Consider the following 19,948-nt stretch of genomic DNA (forward strand, 5'->3'; position numbering starts at 1 on the left):
ATCAGATTTTTAAGCATAAATATGTACAAATGTATTTGTCAATTTTATTTTATCTTTTAGAAGAAGTGTCAAAAGAATAATATTGCATTTCACTCTTATATATTTCCTTTTGGAAATAAGAAATATATAAAATATAGGATTTCCTTTTGGAAATCCTAGTGTCCAGAAAGTGGTTAAGAAAGAAGAGTCACTTATAAATGCAGAGTCTAAGAAACAGGCAGCACACCTACACAGGTTCAAGGGAAATGGGATCTCAGGACTGAGATTTCAAGTAGAGATCAACCACTACCAAGAAGCAATTCTAAATTGGTACTTGGTAGCACAGGGAACATTAGTTTTCTTCAGTAGTGTGTCACTAAGTATATGAACCATACACGGGCAGACCTTACAACTCAAATGAACTCCATGTTTGTTTGGTTTTTGGAATGGGCTTTTGGTTTCCACTTATTTATTTGTTTGTTTGTTTATTTATTGTTGGGTTTTTTCAATTGTGTGTGTTGTTGATTTTTATTGTTTTTGTAGAGAAAGCATATAAAGGTGTGTGTGTAGGCAGGTCAGAAGGATCTATAAGAATTTGGGGAGGGGAAGCATGAACAAAATATATTTCATGAAATAATTAGAGACACAGTAAACATAGGATAACTTTAGTGCTTTTTCAAATGAAGCTAATGTAGCTGGCTTCAAACAAAAGATGATTTTCTTTCTAGACTATAGGATCCAATTGTCTCAAGTTAAAAAATTAAGTGCTTACACTTCAGGAACACAGTGCTCTTAATTCTAAGAGCAAAGCCCTCTCCATTGAGTCTTTGTTAATGGTTCCATCTAAGGGAGAAAGAGAATGGTAAATATTCAAGAAATGCCTGTAAACAGAAAGATCAAAACCAAAACCAAATCAAAATAAGAAACAACTGTAAATAAAACCTCAAAAATGACAATGGTTTATAAGATGTACAATATAGTCATGCAAACCATTAGAATACTCATAAAATAAGACAATAGACATCAAAAAGTGGTAACATAATAAGATAATACATATATAACAAAACAGAATAAAAATCTTTGAATTGGAGTAAGACAAATATGCAAAATATCAATTACTTTTATATTGTCAATATGCATCTCTGTATTGCTCATGTAAGAATGGAATTTAGAAATATGTTGTTGTGTAAAGTAGTAAAAAAGCATAAAAGCATGAAATTCTGGGATATAAATTATGCACCCACATGCATATCAATTATGCAAATAATTTCAAGGCACTCTCTTTAATTGCTTCCAATTCATAGCTGTGAAACATTAGGGAAGTGTTTGATTTTTTTTTTAATCATTTTTATCTTTTCATGAATCAGAAATATCCTTTATCCTATATCCACATAGAAATTGGTAAAACTTTTTATGGTACTGCCTTATCTTCAGGGACAAGATACAAACAACACTATGGCCTAGGATACATGGGGAGATGTATATAACCATGGGGTTAAGTCCCACAATACATAGTTTGAAAACTTTACTTGAAAAAAATAAGCTAAAAGTGAGATTACATGAAAGATATAATTTCTATGAACTATATGAATTGAGCTTAATTTAATATTCTAAACTAGAAAGAAAAAATATGTAATTATTAACAATATATATTCTAAATTATCAATGTCATAGATATGAATGCTTGGCTAATAATATAGTATTTCCCTTTTGTAGCACACTAAAATATAGTTTTTTAAACATAGATTTTTTTCCCATTTATACTTCATTCTATACTAATATTTTAAGAAAGTTCACCTAAAATTACCTCAAACTGTTTTGATTTCAAGTTTCCCTTTCTTTAGAAACTTACTGTTTCTCTTTGATCCTTTGTGGCAATTCTTTGAAAGAGAAAATCAGAGTGTGTTATTGTAAAGCTCGGCAGTAAGTTCATAAAGGGCAGCATTATGGAACAGCAAGGACAGGCTTTATCTGAAAAGGCCTTGATCGCCTTGCAGAGATGGATCATTTCCAGGCTTCACATGAGACTCTGCTCTGGGAACAGTCCCACAGGGCAGAGGGATTTGATCTGCACTCCACTCATAAAAACAGATTGTAAACTACTTATTTTAGGTCAGCTAGTTGCAGGACAACCAAGTCATAACTAAATGAAAACAAAAATGAGCAGTAAAAATCTCTGTTCACCATATTAAACAGCATGCTTACAAATTTGTCTTTCAATGAAGCTTAAGTAAAATTAACCTAAGATAAAAGATAAGAGACATAATAATGAAGTTTGAATTAAAGTCATTGTTTAATATGTTTTGTAAAAAAAAAAAATGAACTTATGCAATACATCATTTCTGGAAGAACCAAATTTTGCATACTCTAAATCTTGTGAAAATAAATTGAAAATTTTCACAGCATGTATTAAAATGCAATGACTCAATTCCAAAAACGAGCTGCTTCTGATATTATTCCAGGGTATTGAAATTCGTGTGATCGTTAAAGAAAACAAGCGATCATCTACACACAGACAATACTTGTCAGTGACTCCCTATCCTGCATAAACATATTTTAACATTAAACAGGGCCACATTTTGCTCATCAATAACATGGTTGATCTGTCATTAGACTTTTCATTCGTGTCATTGTCAGGATGAAAGTGAGATGATATGGAACTATGAAGCAGCAATGCCTCTGAAATTAAGAGTTCTAAAGCTTTATTTTTTGATTATATATCATGGATGATGTATAAAACACAGAGGCAGAGGTAACACTAGCAACACTGTCTCTAGCACTTAGGAGATAGTGCCATATTACAGGCATCTTTTTTTCTTCATATTTGATCATTACCTAGAATGTTAATAAATCCTCATTTTTAATTTTGTTTTGTCTAGTTTTATGTCATCCTGACACAAAGTAGCGTCATTTTGGAAGAGGTGACTTAAATTGAGAAAATGTCCTTACCAGGCTAGTCTACGAGCTAACCTATAGTGCATTTTCTCGTTTGATGATTTACGTGGGAGGGCCCAATTCACTGTGAGCAATGGTACCCAGAACAGGTAGTTCTGGATTGTATAAGAAAACAATATAAGCCATCGTGACCAAGCCTATTAGCAGCACTCGCCCATGGCCACTGCATCAATTCCTGCCGCAGTGTTATTGCCTTAAGCTCCTGCCCAGGTTTTAATCACTGATGGACTGTGCCTGGGTTGTATAAGTGAAGTAAACTCCTTCTGTCTGAGTTGCTTTTGGGCATTTTGTTTTTATCAAAGTAATAAAAATCTAAGACACATGCATGAATTTTATTAGGACATTTAAACACATACACATCTCTATATTTTCTTCTTTTGTCTCTCCTGTACTATCTTCCCATGGACACATTGTTTCTCATTGTTTGTCTCTTTGCTCTTCTGCCTGCAGAGTCTGTCATTCTGCTTCCATGACACATGTATCTAGTCTGCATACATTTTTATTTATTTAAAATATAATTATATCACCTTCCCCTATTTTGTCCTCTCCAGCCACTTCCAAGTCCCTTTCCTACAACTCCTTCCATGTCCTGATCACTCTCAAATATATAGCCTCTTCTTCCCAATTTTATATATATTCTTCCCAATTCATATATATATGAATGATAGGATCAACTGGTTCTATGTATTTAGTATTTGTCCATAAATTTTGGAGTTGACCACTTGGGACTAGTCTCACTCTCCTTTAAAGCAGTCATCAGTTGCTTTTAGATCCTTGCCAAGGGTTATGATCCCATGAGGTTTTCCTCTTTCTGAATTAGCATGCCTTTTTATATTGCCATTGTACAGATCTTATTCAGCCATTTACATGAGAGACTGTTTCACAGCAGATGTCCTGTGAAATCTTATAATTCTATCTCTCTACTCCTCTATCTCAATATTACCTGAGTCACAGATGCACAAGCTGTGATGTAGACATTTTCAATTTTTGCTGAGCTCCCCAAAATCTCTTGATTTCATCAATGTGTCAAGATGTGGTTTTCTGTTATGGTCTCCATTTGCAGTGAGGAGAGGCATCTTTGATGGGAGATGACAGCTATATTTATCTGTCAGTATGAGGATAAGATTCCAAACTAAAAACATTTTGTAAAGTTAAGGAAACAGTCAATTGATAAAATAAAACATAGAATGGAAATGAACCTTTGTCAGGAATATAACTGAATGAGGATTAATGTGCAGTTATAGAAGGAACATTTTAAAAAAGGAACAAAAAGAAATCAAAAACAAACCAAAACCAAGAATCAATATGTCAAGGAAAGAAATGATCCAATTAAAAATAATGGGCCAGAGATATCTAATTAGAGAACTCTCAATATAAGGAATAAAGTGGCTAAAGAAACACTCAAAAATGGTCAGCATCCTTAGCTATTTCAGCAATGCAAACTGAACCAGCTTCTATGATTTCCTCTTAACTCAATCAGAAAGCTAAGATAAAATTAAACATTGAAACAAACTGACCAAAATGAAGGGACCTGACAGGCAAATTTAGCAAGGTTGTAAGGAATGGGGGATTCATTGTCAGCAGTAATGCAATTTGGTGCAGCCACTCTGGAAATCATTATAAATATCCTCCCTAAATATAAAATGAAGCTACCATATGACCTATCTATAACACTCTTTGGCATATGCACAGAGGACTTCACATTCTACTCAACAAATACTTGCACATCTGTCTTTCTATCTACCATACTCACAATAGCTAAGGAATTGAAACAACCTAAGTGTCCCTCAACAGATAAATCGATCATGAAAATATGGTACATATATAAAGTGGCATACTATTCAACTACAAAAAAAATGAAATCAATAAATGTGTTCCCATATATTTATGGACATAGAATAATAAAATGTAACCCAGACAGAGAAAAAAACAAGCACTGAGTGTCTTTTCCTATCTGTGGTTCCTAACTCAAACCCTTAGATGTGAACATAAAAATGAAGTAACCACAGAACCAGAAAAGTATAAAAGGACTGTGGAGGAGACACTTGATGGGGAACAGCACAGTAAGGGTGAAATAAAACAGAAAACAGAATAAAAGGAGAAAGAGGGTCTGTATCTGGGGTGAAGAGGGTAGGGGGATAAGGGACAAATAACATCAAGGTTGTTTGATAAAGCAACATGGAGTCATAATATTTTATATTTACCTGAAATGATACACAATATATACAACTATATGCATACATAATTTATATAATTTGTGTGTGTGTGTGTGTGTGTGTGTGTGTGTGTGTGTGTGTGTATGAAGTAATATCATTAGGAGTGATCATGACCTCCTTATGTATTGTATTATACTCTTGTTTTTTTAGTAGAAATGTGATGTTTTATTACAAGGAGTCTCACAATATGAAAATATCTCAAAAAAGGAAGCTAGTCTAACAACCTCCACCTGCAGAATTGTGAGAAGACAGAGAAATGCGTTTTTCTGCTTGCCTGAGACCAGTTAGAAGTTATAAACAGAACCAATCTAAAAATGACCTAATCCTGAAACTAAGGGGTCTTGGAAGGCCCAGGCATCCTTTGTAGAATGCCTAATAAGGGCATCTTAACAGAGTTCATAAGCAGGCACTTGGCAGTTTGGGAGTTTGTCTTATGGTGGTTTTCTTTCCTTGCAGGCCCTACAGGGTTCAAAACTAAGACCTGGGCCTCCATAGACAAAGCAGCTTTGGGAAGAGGTCCCCCAGCACCACAGCTCTGGGCTTTGGTCTCTGGTTTCTTTCCATCCCCTGGGGATATTATATTTAGTATATTTTATGTAAATACATAGAGGAATAGAGAATATAAAATATGAAAGATTGGGGAGAAGTGAGGAAATTAGGAGATGCTAGAGCCACGGATCTTGATTGGGTCAATTAGACCTCTTTTTTTTGAACCCTTTAACTTCTGACTTCTCCTTGGTTTTATACTCTTCTGTGGCTTCTTTTTCCTCTTCTAGATGTGTGTCATTTTTATCCTCTGTTTTGACTCTTTTGGCTTTTTTGATATTAGTAGAGTTCTTGAGACCACCTCCTCCTTCTTCATCTGAATCGGATTGGAGACTTCTTTCTCACTTGGAATTCCTTTGTCAGAGGAGCAGACCGAGATGCTTTTAATAGGGTCTTCTTTGTTCTCATCACTACTTTTCTCTGGAATGGCATTGGGACCATGTGTGCATGGGACCACATTCTGACCGTCTTAAAGAGCCAATGCTTGAATTTGTCTAGATATTTGTTAGTGTTCTGGTTAGTCATAGTGGAAGGATTTATGTGAAGCTTGAAATCTGATCCAAAGTTGCTGTGGGATGTTCTGTATGTCCTGTGGGAGCCCTTCTTGGGTTCTTTGTGGTGTTACCCAGCAGGTCCGCATAGAGGATGATTAGGACCATGGGCCTGAGTGCAGGTGTCTGAGATGGTCTGCACTTGGCTGTGCTGGGGGATGGTCTGTATGTCAAATTGTTCTGATTGATCAATAAATAAAACCTGAACGGCTGTGGCTAGGCAGGAAGGATAGGCAGGACTAACAGAGAGGAGAAATAAAAGGACAGGAAGGCAGAAGGACTGACTGCAGCTGCCGCCAGGACAAGCAGCATGTGAAGATGCTGGTAAGCCACGAGCCACGTGGCAAGGTATAGATTTGTAGAAATGCATTACTTTAAGATATAAGAACAGTTAACAAGAAGCCTGCCACGGCCATACAGTTTATAAGCAATATAAGTCTCTGTGTTTACTTGGTTGGGTCTGAGTGGCTGTGGGACTGGCGGGAGACAGAGATTTGTCCTGACTGTGGGCAAGGCAGGAAAACTCTAGCTACACAAAGTATTCAAAGTAGTCATTGTAAAGTAACTCATTAGGGATCTCTGTGTTCAGGGCAACAGGTGTTTCATAAGTCCAGCACTGAAAGACATTACAGGTGGTATATCCATCTCCTATATTATTGGCAAGTTGAAACTCTTGATAAACGCCACACACTTGGCATGTCCCTTGACGGTCAGGTTGGAGAAAACAAACCAATCCCCAGACAGGAACTTGGAGCCAAACTTAATGACCACTGAACTAGGCTGGAAATTCTTCAGAAAAGATGGGCTTGAAAATGGCTTCATAGGACTCATCATAGATTCTATCTCAGAGCAGTTAGTTAAGAGTATGTTACTTGCCTTTTCCAGCCCCAATATCATGTCGGTCCCCAATTTCTGGGAAGTACTCTCCGTACTTATAAATAGACACAATCATAATCCAGTCTGTGGTATAGAAGGCCTCTTCCAAACCATTGACATGATGAATACCAGTATCAATATAGAGCACCCTCTGGTGACATTTTAGCAGTTCCAGGATGACTAAGAAGACATCATTGATGTAGTAGAACCAGATACTTCAGACTTCTTTCCATGAGGCAGTCCCCCAGTCCAGTCTACAGCAATGTCCATCTGTGTCTTAAGTTTCACAGCACTTGCCATAACAACACCAGTAGACACTTGACATAACTCAAACAAGCCATCAAATACTGGCAGTCCTCACAAGCATTGAATCCCAGCATCCGTTTGCTGTACTCAGATATGTTACCTAGGCAAATGGAACACAAGAATTGAAAACAGACTTATAAACAGCATCAATTTATATGTTGCCTATTGAAATTTATCATTCTACAGTCTCTGCTTTAATATATTAAATATATACATTCATCATTTTGTATCTAAAATATCCAGATACTTTATTTCAGCTCATTTTGCATTTTGCTGTTACCTAAACAGTATTGCAATATCTGAATATATAATACATTAGTATTCATATATTTAATTCACAAGACTAAGGTCAGAGAAGTTAAACACTTCTCCACAGGTGAAAATATTACTAAGTGGCAAATCATGACCTTGAACCCATGCATTCATATTTCAAACACTGTGTACTTTCCAATATTTCAAACCTCCTGGTTATGAAGTCAATTGGATTTAACCTTCAATTTAGAAGTAATTAAAGTTAGTAATTCTTAAGGATTCTGAGTACTCTAAGTATTCTAAATTGTTTGTGGGATTTAGGTTAAGTGGGTAGAAATGATGATTCACATAAAATATTCATTTTTAATGAATCATTTTATTACACTTTAAGGAATTATGAATCAATGAAAATGTTGACACTAATATACATATTAAAGTCAGCTTGTCCATAGTTTAGGTTCTAGGGAACTGTCTGACTCAGATGTCCAAGTGTCCAAGGATTTAATTTTTTATTTCATTTTATTTGTATTGTTATTTTAAATAAAAATATTTTAGTGCTCTAAAATTTTCATTGCTCAGTTGTACAAAACATTTTTTATATTTGTTATTTATTTTATCTAGATTCTTTTATAAAATTAGATTTCTAAAAATAAAAATGAAGAAAGTGAAAATTATATTTTTAGAAACAGTAAACTCATAATTTTTCATGCTTCATTTTATAAATGAATTATGCTTGGGGAATATTAAATATGACATATTAAAATCACTTACATCATATTAAAGTTTCTTAAAACATTTTTTCAGGTTACATCATGAAATATCTTGGAAAATTATCTTAATTTGGGGTTAAACACATGCCTGAAATTTTAATTTTCTTAATGACAGGAAACATTAACTCCATTTTAGAGAAGCTGTGGTTTCTGCACAGAGAACTACTCACACCTAAATAATGCTTTGTTTATATCAATAAATGACAGCTTCATCTACAAAAAGCTAAATGAATACATATTTATATAAGAGAATTATTATTGACCTGTTTTGATGAATTTTATATTTTCCTGAATGAATTAATGTTTTCAATCCCATGATATTCTGAAATTATCATTCTTTGATGAGAACTTATTTAATCCTCAAGATGGGGCAGACATCGATCCACAAATGAGGGACATATAGATGAATGAAAAATTCCAAGCTTTGTATAACTCAGCAAATTCCAAGCTTTGTATAACTCAGCAAATTCCAAGATTTGTACAATCCAGCAAAGAACATAATTTCTAAAAGTGTAATTAAAAATTGATCACTGTTAGCTAGGTAAAATTTACAGACTACTTCTTGAAAAGGGGGTAAAGAATAATTAATATTCAACTAAGATGTGATGGTAAAGAAGAGCTCATCAGTGAATAAAAATAAAGTGAAGAGTTTTCCTTTCAATGAAAATAAACAAGCATAACATGGATAGATAACCTATCAATTATAAAAATTCTGATATTAATTTAATGCAAATCACATTTTAGAAAAGTTAATAAAGTTTACAACTGTTCTAAAAAGAGACATAGATTCTTTTTAAAAGAAGAAATGGTCCTAAATAAAATATGCTTTATACAGTTAGATATGGAGAGATGCCTCAACCTGTTAGAAATACTTGCTGCTTGGACACAAGTTTATTCCCAGAACCCACATCAGGCAGCTTACAAACACTTGTAACTCCAGCTACATGGTATTTAAAAACTGTTTCTTGCCTCTGAAGCCAACCTCATATGCCATAAGCAGACACACACACACACACACACACACACACACACACACACGTATATATGTATATACACACGTATATGTATATATACATATATATGTTCTATATATACAAATATGTAATATATGTACATAATCTTTCTAAAAACAAAGACAAAATGAAAAAAATAAGGTTTGGAAATATGGGGAGAAAAAATAAAATATCTGTTGAAATGTAGAATCAAGGATTATTTAATAATCACATTCAATAAATCTAGGTGATAAATGGTTGTGAGCAGTGGGCACCATATTAACCAATGTTGCTTCTGGAGATTTTAACTTAATAGACCTTGAAAAATTACATCTATCTATCACAAGGAATTTGGAAGAAAATATTCTCAGGGAGAATAAGTTTGTTGCAGATCAGTTCATTTAGAATCCTGTTTAGTTCACCTCAATGTATGGCTAGAGAAAAGTTAGAATTAAGTATTAAAGTTGAAAGGAGATGAGAAAGACATGAATATTTTTTTAGGGGACCGCACTTGATTGTGATGGGAATCACCAGAGCAGGATTGTTTACAACAGGAAAGGATCCTTATGGCTCTAACCACAGGGCAAACATGGTTTTAGATGTGCTGGGGCCATGAGTTAGGAGACTGTGGAGATCAATTAAGAAAGTCTCAAATCATGCTTAATTTCCAAATTAAGGAGAAAAGCAGCAAAAGGAAGATTTTAAAGCATCCATTAAAAATAATTAAGGAGTCTGATTCCAGGCTAAGAGCTAATGTAGAAAATATTAGGTCTATCATAGGTGATGTGAGGGCTTCACTTACCTGGCACATCTCATGGGAAAACTCTACCCCAATGCAGATATTCTGTACAGTAAGTTGGGTAGGGTCTCTAACAGTGTTGCAGCCAGGACCTCTACTCTTCCTATCTAGCATCCACCTGACAGCAGACTGTTCTCTTGCTCAGGTGTCTTGTCATGACCCTAGTTTAAGACTTTTTCCTAGTCTGTCTTATGTGGACACCATGTGTACAACCAATGTGGGGGGCACACTAAGTCTTGGTGTCTGGAGGATTTTTTCTTACTCTGCCATTTTCCCTACAGTGCTTCAGATGTACAGAGTAGGGAGAGCTTTTCCTTCAAAGGAGCAAGTAGGGGCTGATGGTCTTCACAATGTCTTGCAGTTTTAGATATACACAGTGCTCTCCTGGAGGGAGATGGCATGTTGAAGGTGACTATTTTTTTTCTGCCTAGGGTCTGGCTTACACTATGGTAGTTAATAAGTTTTTAAATAGTGCTGTGATTTTTGCCTTGAAGTTTCAATCAATCATCTTAGAAATTGGGAATCTGGTACTCTTCAGCTCAGCTCCGTTAGAAGAGCATGAGGCCCCAGGGTTGAAATAGCTATGGGATTCTCAAAGCTTGGCAGACTTGATGTTTCCTGATCTCAAAGCTGTGTTTTGGAAGAATTCCCTTGAGGAATATACACCCTAAAGCTACAATGGCACTGAGGGAGAAGTTTAAACCCAACACAAGCCAACAGTTTCTCTTGCTGCCAACTTTTGTTACCTGAAAATGTTATTTCTCACTCCACCAGGAGAGGAATTCTTAAATCATTTAAAACAATTTGAACTAATTTTTTTTTGTTTTATTAGGCCTTACAAGAGAACCATAGACTTAATCATGCATATAACTTAAACTAAACAAATATTATCATAAATGTGAACAGTGTTATTTTAAATCAAATAAGGAAAAGACAGAATTAATTTGATACCTTAATGCAGCGAGTAGCTGTTCCAGCTTTGACCTCGAAGCACTGCTCCTAGTGAGGAAGGTGGGGTAACTGCCACACCTTCCTATGACCTACCCCTGGGGTGTGGCTAAGACCGGAGCACTTAAGACCGGAGATTCATACATTCTGGCCCTCTTGGCTCCTGGTGATCCTGGATGCTGGATTGCAGACCAAGTCAGAGTTCTCCAGAGAACCATGCTGGATTGTACCTCACCTCTCCCAGATCCTGTAACTGACCCCTTTACTAGCTGTAAGTTACCCTGAAATAAACCTCCTTTTAACTATCAGATAAACTACTTGGAGTTGCCTTGCTAATTCCCTGCTTTATCTGTAGTCCACATGGGGCAAACTACAAATGCCTAGGTGGTCTCCACCCTCAGCCTCCTTTGTTGCTGCTATGGCACACTTTCCACACTTCCCTGTCTCTTTTCTTCCCTGTCTCTCTTAAAATTCCCACCCATCCTGGGGACCTAGTGCTTACTGGTTCAGCCCATCACCACTGGGTCCTGCTCCTTCCCTTCCTTCCTCCTCTCCAGCTTGCAGGGCACAAGCACCCACCTGCTGGATTCTGTATATTGGACTCCTTGCTGCATAGGTGCCAAGGAGCATCTCTGCCTGTCTGGTTCCATTCTTGATGCAAGGGAGCAGCTGAGTCCAGTCCCGTGGTAAGCTTAGCCCCTAGACTTGTGAGAGCTGCCTGAAAGAAAGTGCAGCTGCTTAGCCTGCGCTGGTTCCTGTCTGAGCCACTGTATCTCCACTATATCTCTATGAAGCCCTCAGAGGCAGCCCAGAATGGACAAGGAGGTGAGGTCTGCCACTGCCCAGCTGGCCCCCCAAGGGCGCTGACCCTACAGCTGCTCATAGGCACTGAAAGGGTCTCTTGTTCACTTCGGTCAGCTGTCGTCCTTGCCACCTGGAGCTCTCTACCCCAGGAGCTCAGGATACTCAACCCCACCCATTGGTCTCTTGTTGGAGGGAAGGGTGCTGAGCGTCGAAGGAGGCCCTGAAGCTCTGGAGAAATGCAGGAAGATCTGCTGTGCTGCTGCCACCTCTCCTTCACACATGTACTTGGGAACACTGTTCCTGCCTGCAGATGCCACCAGCCAAAGCCTTCAATGGTATCTGCTTTGGCACTACAATCGTGACACCTGCTAGCCAAAAAGCGCTACTGCCCCCAAAAAACCATCACAAGGATGATAATACAAGCAAGCCAGTGTTTCATTTCAGGTAAGAGTACTTGGTAATTTTATACCTTGAAAGTAATTTAAAAATGTTGAATATTTCTCATAATATGGCAGAAAATATTACTTCACAAAAATATAAAAACTTTTTTTTGCATGTATGATGAACGACATTTTATTGGAAATACATGACCTTCCTCAGGTGTATCTGGCATGCACCATTTTGGCATTTACCATAATAATTCACACAGCATTAAAAAACTAGCTTAATAACAATAACAAAGATGAGTCATTATTGGGACTGATACAGACTTTACAAGATAGCAATGAAGACTTACATAAAAAGATTCTTTCTCTGGAATCTACTAACTAGGATTTACAAAGTAGTAATAAAGACTTACATAACAGGCTCCTTAATTTGGGACTGGGTAACTTATTACAAGGACTTCAATTCATTAATAATAAATACAAAGCCAGATTTGATTTTATTGATAATAAATATGAATACTTAATGGATAGAACAATAACTCTTCAGGGTGAAGTTGTTGTTCCTCAGACACTTTATAAGGAAGAAAGAATATTATTAACTGATAAAATAAGGTCTATGGGCTGGGCGGTGGTGGCGCACGCCTTTAATCCCAGCACTCGGGAGGCAGAGCCAGGCGGATCTCTGTGAGTTCGAGGCCAGCCTGGGCTACCAAGTGAGTCCCAGGAAAGGCGCAAAGCTATGCAGAGAAACCCTGTCTCAAAAAACCAAAAAAAAAATAAAAAATAAAAAATAAGGTCTATGGAATCATGTGTTTCAGAAGAACATAAAAAGTTCCATGATTCCATGAGAAATCTGGAATCCCTTGCAAGAGAGGAAGATCATTCACTAGGACAGACCCTAAGTGTTTGTTTGCAAGCCCTGGAAGAAACTCTCAGTAAATGCAACAAAGGACCTAATAAGCAGAAGGGCAAGACCATACAGGTCACAACATCTCCAGATGACTTTCATACAATGGCATATCCTTTCATCATGAGAGGCCAGCAGATGATAGACAGCCTGAGCCAATGTGGAATATATATTACAACCAATTTCAATGAGAGATTTTTTTTTAAACATGTGAGGGAAGCAGTAGTCACATATGGCATACACTCAACATTTGTAGGACAGATGTTAAATTCATGGCCTACCTCAAAAAGAATCATACAAGATGACTGGAATCAGTTAATTTCAGCTATTCTGGAATATATCCAGCTGTGGTAATATTTTATTTGTGCTGAAATATGGTGATATTTTATTTGTATGTTAATAAATAAAGTTTGCCTAGAGATCAGAGGACATAACCAGCCATTTTTAAGTAAACATAGAAGTCAGGCAGTGGTAGAACATGCCCTTAATCTGATCACATGGCAGGCAGGGTCTCTGTGTGTTCAAGGACATACTAGGAAACAGCCATGGGTGGTGACACAAGCCGTTAATCCCAGTACCAACCATAGAGACTTGGAGGTCTGTACAGACAGGTAGTGACATGGAAGTGAGGTAGCTGGGCTAAGAGCCAACGAGAGGGCAGAACAACAAGGCAATAAAAGACTGGGTAGACAGGAAGTAGCTCTCTTGGGAAGCTACAGCAGTGTGTTGAGTTAAGGCTAGCTGGCAGCTCTCACTATTTCCTTGATCTCTAAGGCTTTCACTCCTATTTGGCTCTGTGTTTCTTTTTTTTTTTCCAAGACAGGGTTTCTCTGTGTAGTTTAAAACTCCCTTTGTAGCCCAGGCTGGCCTAGAACTCATAGAGATCTGCCTGCCTCTTCCTCCCAAGTGCTGGGATTAAAGGTGTGCACCTCCACCACCCGGCTCTGCCTCTGTGTTTCTTGTTTAATGAGACCATTTAGAAATCTGTCTATAGCCAGCAGTTGCAATGGCAAAAGCTAGATGGAAGAGGAGGCTAGGAACCTGGAACAACAGAGTCAGATCAGAAGTTTTGAGATCCCAAGATCCAATTCTTGGTGTGGAATGTTTCGCTGACAGGAATGTATAAGCCACTTATGATGAGCATACAATATCCCTCTGCCATACAGCAGCTCTAAAGGCTTGGGAAAAAATTCCAGAGCCAAGAAAACCAACTGAGATGTACACCAAGATATTCCAGGGACCATAAGAACCTTTCACTGATTTTTTACAAAGGCTGACCACAGCTATAACAAAAGCTGTGTCAGATAAAGAATTAAGACAAATATTAACTGAGTCCTAATACAGAATGCAAAAGAATACTTATGCTATTAAAGGTCAGATCAGCTCCTTTGGAAGAATGGATTCAGTATAATAACAGTGTCGAGTCTCTTAACTATAGTAATGAGGCTTGAATAGGAGAGGCAATTCCCAGAGGTGGAAGAAAGTCCTGGGGTACCAAATGTTTTAAATATGGTATACCAGGTTATATAAGTAAAAACTATACACAGGGTTCTCCTAGTAGTAATAGTCCTTCTATAAATAACCCAAACAGAGAACCTAACCTTCTGGATTATGTAAAAGATGTGGCAAAGGCTGACATTAGACCAATGAGTGCAGATCCGTAATAGATATACAAGGCAACACTTTACCACTGGGAAATGCCTCAAGAGTCCTCTTCCAGGCCCCCAAATTGAATGTGATCCAAACATTTCCAGCCACTGTGGAGGAAATTCCTCACAAGGACAATTAAATAACCCAGTCTCTAATGTAAAGTGTGATACTGCACTGGATGATAGAACAGCTCTGATAGATGAATCAAAACTTCCAAAAAACACAATAAAATGAATATTTTGGCAGACTTCCATAAATGAACAAAGACCAAAGCTTAGAATTTGGATTAATGGCATTTTTCTGGAGGACCTGGTAGACACAGGTGTGGATATGAATATAATTACACCAACATCATGGCATCTGAATTAGCATCTTCAAGAGATAGATGTCCAATTTCTAGGGATTGGCATCCTATCTCAGATAAAACACAGTTTGAGATGGGTTGGATGCATAGGGCCAGAAGGACAGAGAGGAAGGCTGAAGCCATATGTGACAAATATAGCAGTGAATCTTAGGGGCCAAGATCTGTTACAACAGTGGAATACACAGATTAAAATTCCTACAATCTCAGAAAGGGAATACAGACTAATGCATGTTTCTAGGAATAATATTATAACATGCTATAAAAAGTCACCAACCATTTAGACTGTACATAAACAGAACACAAATGCTGTTGAACTCTCAGAAGTAGCAACAGCCTTACCTTTAAAAATGGCTAACTAATAAACCTGTCTGGATTGGACAATGGCCTTTCATAAAAGAGAAGCTACAAGCCTTAGAACAGCTGGTTCAAGAGCAGTTAAATGCTCAACACATTGAAGAATCTACCAGCCCTTGAAATTCTCCTATATTTGTTATTTAAAAAAAGTCTGGTTATTGGAGACTGCTGAGAAATCTGAGAGCTATAAATAAAGCAATTCAGCCTATGGACTCCCTACATACTGTGATGTCTTTGCCCTCTCTGCTACCCAAAGAATGGTCTAAAAGAGTTATTGACTTTAAAGACTATTTCTTTACCATACCTTTATGAGAAAATGATAGAGAAAAAAATTGCCTTCACAGCACCTAATTATAACCATTCCCAGACAGTCAAGAGATATCAATGGAAGGTCTTCCCTAGGGAATGTTAAACAGCCCTACCCTGTGCCAATGTTTTGTGCAAAAACCATTGGAGAAAATTTATGTGAAGTTTCCACAATCCATAATTTACCATTATATGGATGATATCTTATTAGCTGATCCAAAGTTAGGTACATTGGAAAGCATATTTAAAGAAGTAAAAACAGTTTTGCCTCACTGGGGACTACAAATTGCTCCAGAAAAAATACAACGAGATTCTATTAATTACTTATGATATAAGATAAAGCTACAAAAAGTTAGACCCCAATAAGTACAACTAAGGAGAGACCAATTGCAGACTGTTAATGATTTTCAAAAATTGTTAAGGATTTCCAGCTTACTGGGTATCCTGGGAATACCTAAAGATGGACTACAAAATTTGGCTAATACTCTAAAAGGGGACAAATAATTAAATAGTCCAAGAGAATTATCATCTGAAACTGAGAAGGAATTAGCTCTAGTAGAAAAGACAATGCGAGAAGCACATGTGGATCAATCTGCTGTGAAGAAGTGTATGTCTGCTGCAGAAATGTCAGTGATGGATGAAGTAGAAAATAAATATGCAAAGTCTCTGTGGTCTTGCAACTCAAACAGTGTAATTGAATCAGTAAAGATACCACAGAAATGAACATGGTAGAGAGATTACAAGTCTTTAGATTTCCATGACTATAGATGTAATTCTGCACAGTCTTATTAAATAAGAAACACAGAGCCAAATAAAGAGTTGAATGCTCAGAGATAAGGTGGTCTTAGCGCTTGGCGCCTGCTTGATCTCTGGGCTTATAACTCTTATAAATTTATTTGGCTGGGTTTCTTATTTGATAAGACTGTTTAGAATTACATCTACACATGACCCTGTAACATCCTAAAAAACAAAGTCTTCAGAATGAATTATCTTGTGGTCTGTATCTAAGGAAGGTGAAAATGTATGCCAAAAAATTTATTACATAGAAGTCAAGTATGTGGTATTTTTATGTGGACCATAAGGTTTCTCTTTAATATTAATTTTGACCTCATATATATATATATATATATATATATATATATATATATATCATCTTTACTAATTAACTATCATTAGCAGAATGTTTTTTATTCTCTAAAGAGAAATAGGTACAAGGACAGAGAGTTGCTTATTTGATTCTGCTTCCTAATGGATAACTCATTGTCTGACATTCAAGAGTGATCACTATATTAAAGTGGAACAAAACCATTTTTGGTGTACTTTTAATAATAAAATAAAAACACTTTCTACATGAACATACCTGTGTTCTTAGCTTATATAATTGGTATTGGTGATGGCTTTCCTAAGGAAAGATAGCATTTTAAGACCCATGTTGCACTAGTTCTAAAAGCAAATGGCAGATGTAGAGAAGAGACTGTATACTCCATCTTCTGCACCATTCAGCTCTCTGTTCTATAGAAAAATTCTTTCTATGCAGTGTTAAATCCCACCTCTTTCTCAAAAATACACACACACACACACACACACACACATACAAACACAAACACAAACACATTCTTTTAGAGTTATATTTCTATCACATTAAATCATGAGAAACCGAATAATAGAGATGTTGACACTGATCACTACATTTTATCAAACAGAAAAAAATACCCACTTAGCATTAATACATGTAAAAAATTGTTTGGACAGTGATTGTTGCTACATTAGTAAATTGAAAATAATAGAAAAATATATTTATGAGGGTTCTGTAAGTTTTCAATAACATGGAACATGACTTAATGCTGTTTCAGTGTTAACAGCTTTGTATTGTTAATTCATGATAAAGATATTTTCTACCACGAGGAAGATCTAGAGTTTAAGCAAACTTCTACATTTCCCAATAGAACAAATTTGTACTTCACACCTTGAAGGACTAATGCTTAGGTCAGAATATTTATCCACACTCATACGTGCAAAACAGCCCAGGTACACATTTAAATAACAGTCTCAACATGGGTCCCAAACTAATTGTACTTCAGTCATTTGAAATGATAAATAAAATAGAAACAGATAGATATTCTGAAATTGATGTTTAAATTTAGGGTGGGTTTGTGGGTCCTATCTGTTAAAACACATAATGTCCTATGCAAACTGTAAGAATACATCTTAAAATAATAACAGATCTGTGTCTCACTTCCTATTTGGAGAGCATGCCAGGCCAGATCCCAGCTGAATGTCTTTTGTGCCTAATAAGATAAACCATGGGACAACTGGGAGCTGATTTTTTCATCTTGGCAATGATACTGAAGAAGCATTCTTGTTCCTTTAAGCCAAAATATGAAGAATTCATTTGGCAAGATTTATTCTTGGCTTTGACCTGCAGCCTTCTTGGAACAAAAGGCTCTGGCAAGAAAATCTGAAGTGATGGCATGGTTGGCTCTTAAGGAAGGAAGACATTTGAGGCAAACTCCAGGGACCTTGAATCCTGGCTTCCACATCAATAACTGAAGAGATACTTAGAAGGCAGGACCTCTGCCTCAATGGGTTGTTAAGATCTGCCCAAATTTTTGTTCCTGTTTTTGCCTGTCCTGAATGTGGATTTAAAAAGTCTTCAAAAATATTGCAAGAGTTTTATATTTTCTTAGAAACTTGGACTAATATCAATTTCTAACAAAATAGCTTACTAAAATTTTTGAGAATCTTTATTGAAAATAGACTTCACTGTTTACCTTCGAGTTAAATAGTATATTTACACATAAATATTCTGTTAGTTTGCACATGTAAAATTTAGATTTAAGCTCATATTTTTTATTATTGATTTTTTTTAATTTTATAATTTAATTTTACATATCAGCCATGGATTCCTTTGTTCTCTCCCCTCTAGCCCCCCCCCCAGCCTTCCCCCCAGCTCACGCCCCATTCCCATCTCCTCCAGGGCAAAGACTCCCCCGAGGATTGAGTTCAACCTGGTAGATTCAATCCAGGCAGGTCCAGTCCCCTCTGGCGTCCAGGCAGTGGGGCCAGGTCCTGTACTCAGTGCATGAGTTCGCTGTTTGAAACCTGGGGCTTATAAAGGGACACTTGGTTAAGCTCATATTTTGAGAAATTAAATGTTGTATACTTTCTTTACTTAGGCTTAACTGCTTAAAGAATGAACTGATAGGAATGAAGAACCCACACAGTAAAATAGAGACTGCAATATGCTGTCAAGGACTCAATGTCTGTTGCAGTAAAGTTCTACAGTGGAGTAGAAGTAAATACAGGGAATTTCCATGACATTTGAATTCAAAAAATGTAATTGAACAGATATAAAAATAAATAAGTAAATAAATAAAAGTAGTATGATAGATAAAAATCTATGAATATGTACCCATATGTGACTGAAAAATCTGAGAAGTTTCAAATTGGAATGATGCAAAATATCCTAATATTTAATAACGATTAGGTTTTGCTTACATAACCAAGTTGCATAATTAGTGTCCAGTTAACATTTGAAAAGTGCTATGTCATAATCATTGACTTTTTTAATTTAATTTTATTTTACAATATAATTTAGTTCTACATATCAGCCATGGATTCCCTTGTTCTCTCCCCTCCCGCCCCCCTCCGCTTCTCCCAGCCCACCCCCCATTCCCATTACCTCCAGGTCAAAGCCTCCCCCGAGGATTGAGATCAACCTGGTAGACTCAGTCCAGGCAGGTCCAGTCCCCAATCTATAGAAAAAATAACCAATGAGTATAATATAATACAGTTATAGATTATCAACTAAATACATAACAAATACCTTTCTAATCACCTAATTAATGCTCAGGCATGTTGATACTTCAGTACAACAAACATTACAAATTGTGTATACTTTACTAATCCCAATAATCATGCAAAGTAGTGATGATTAATGCAATTTTGAATTGGAAAGAAAGAATACCCTTTCAAGCACTATTACCC

General features: G+C 36.6%; 1 pseudogene across 1 annotated transcript in view; it reads right to left on the bottom strand.

Annotated features, from left to right (window-relative positions):
• Positions 1-639: 639 nt before the first annotated feature.
• Positions 640-19,948, bottom strand: part of LOC102926903 (histone deacetylase 1 pseudogene) — a 58,657-nt pseudogene continuing 39,348 nt past the window's right edge. Inside the window, exon 3 of the transcript XR_013046808.1 lies at positions 640-7,529. The product of XR_013046808.1 is annotated as a histone deacetylase 1 pseudogene (transcript). The remainder of the gene's footprint in view (positions 7,530-19,948) is intronic.

The sequence above is a fragment of the Peromyscus maniculatus genome, chromosome 21, assembly GCF_049852395.1.
Source record: "Peromyscus maniculatus bairdii isolate BWxNUB_F1_BW_parent chromosome 21, HU_Pman_BW_mat_3.1, whole genome shotgun sequence".
Taxonomy (NCBI): Eukaryota; Metazoa; Chordata; class Mammalia; order Rodentia; family Cricetidae; genus Peromyscus; species Peromyscus maniculatus.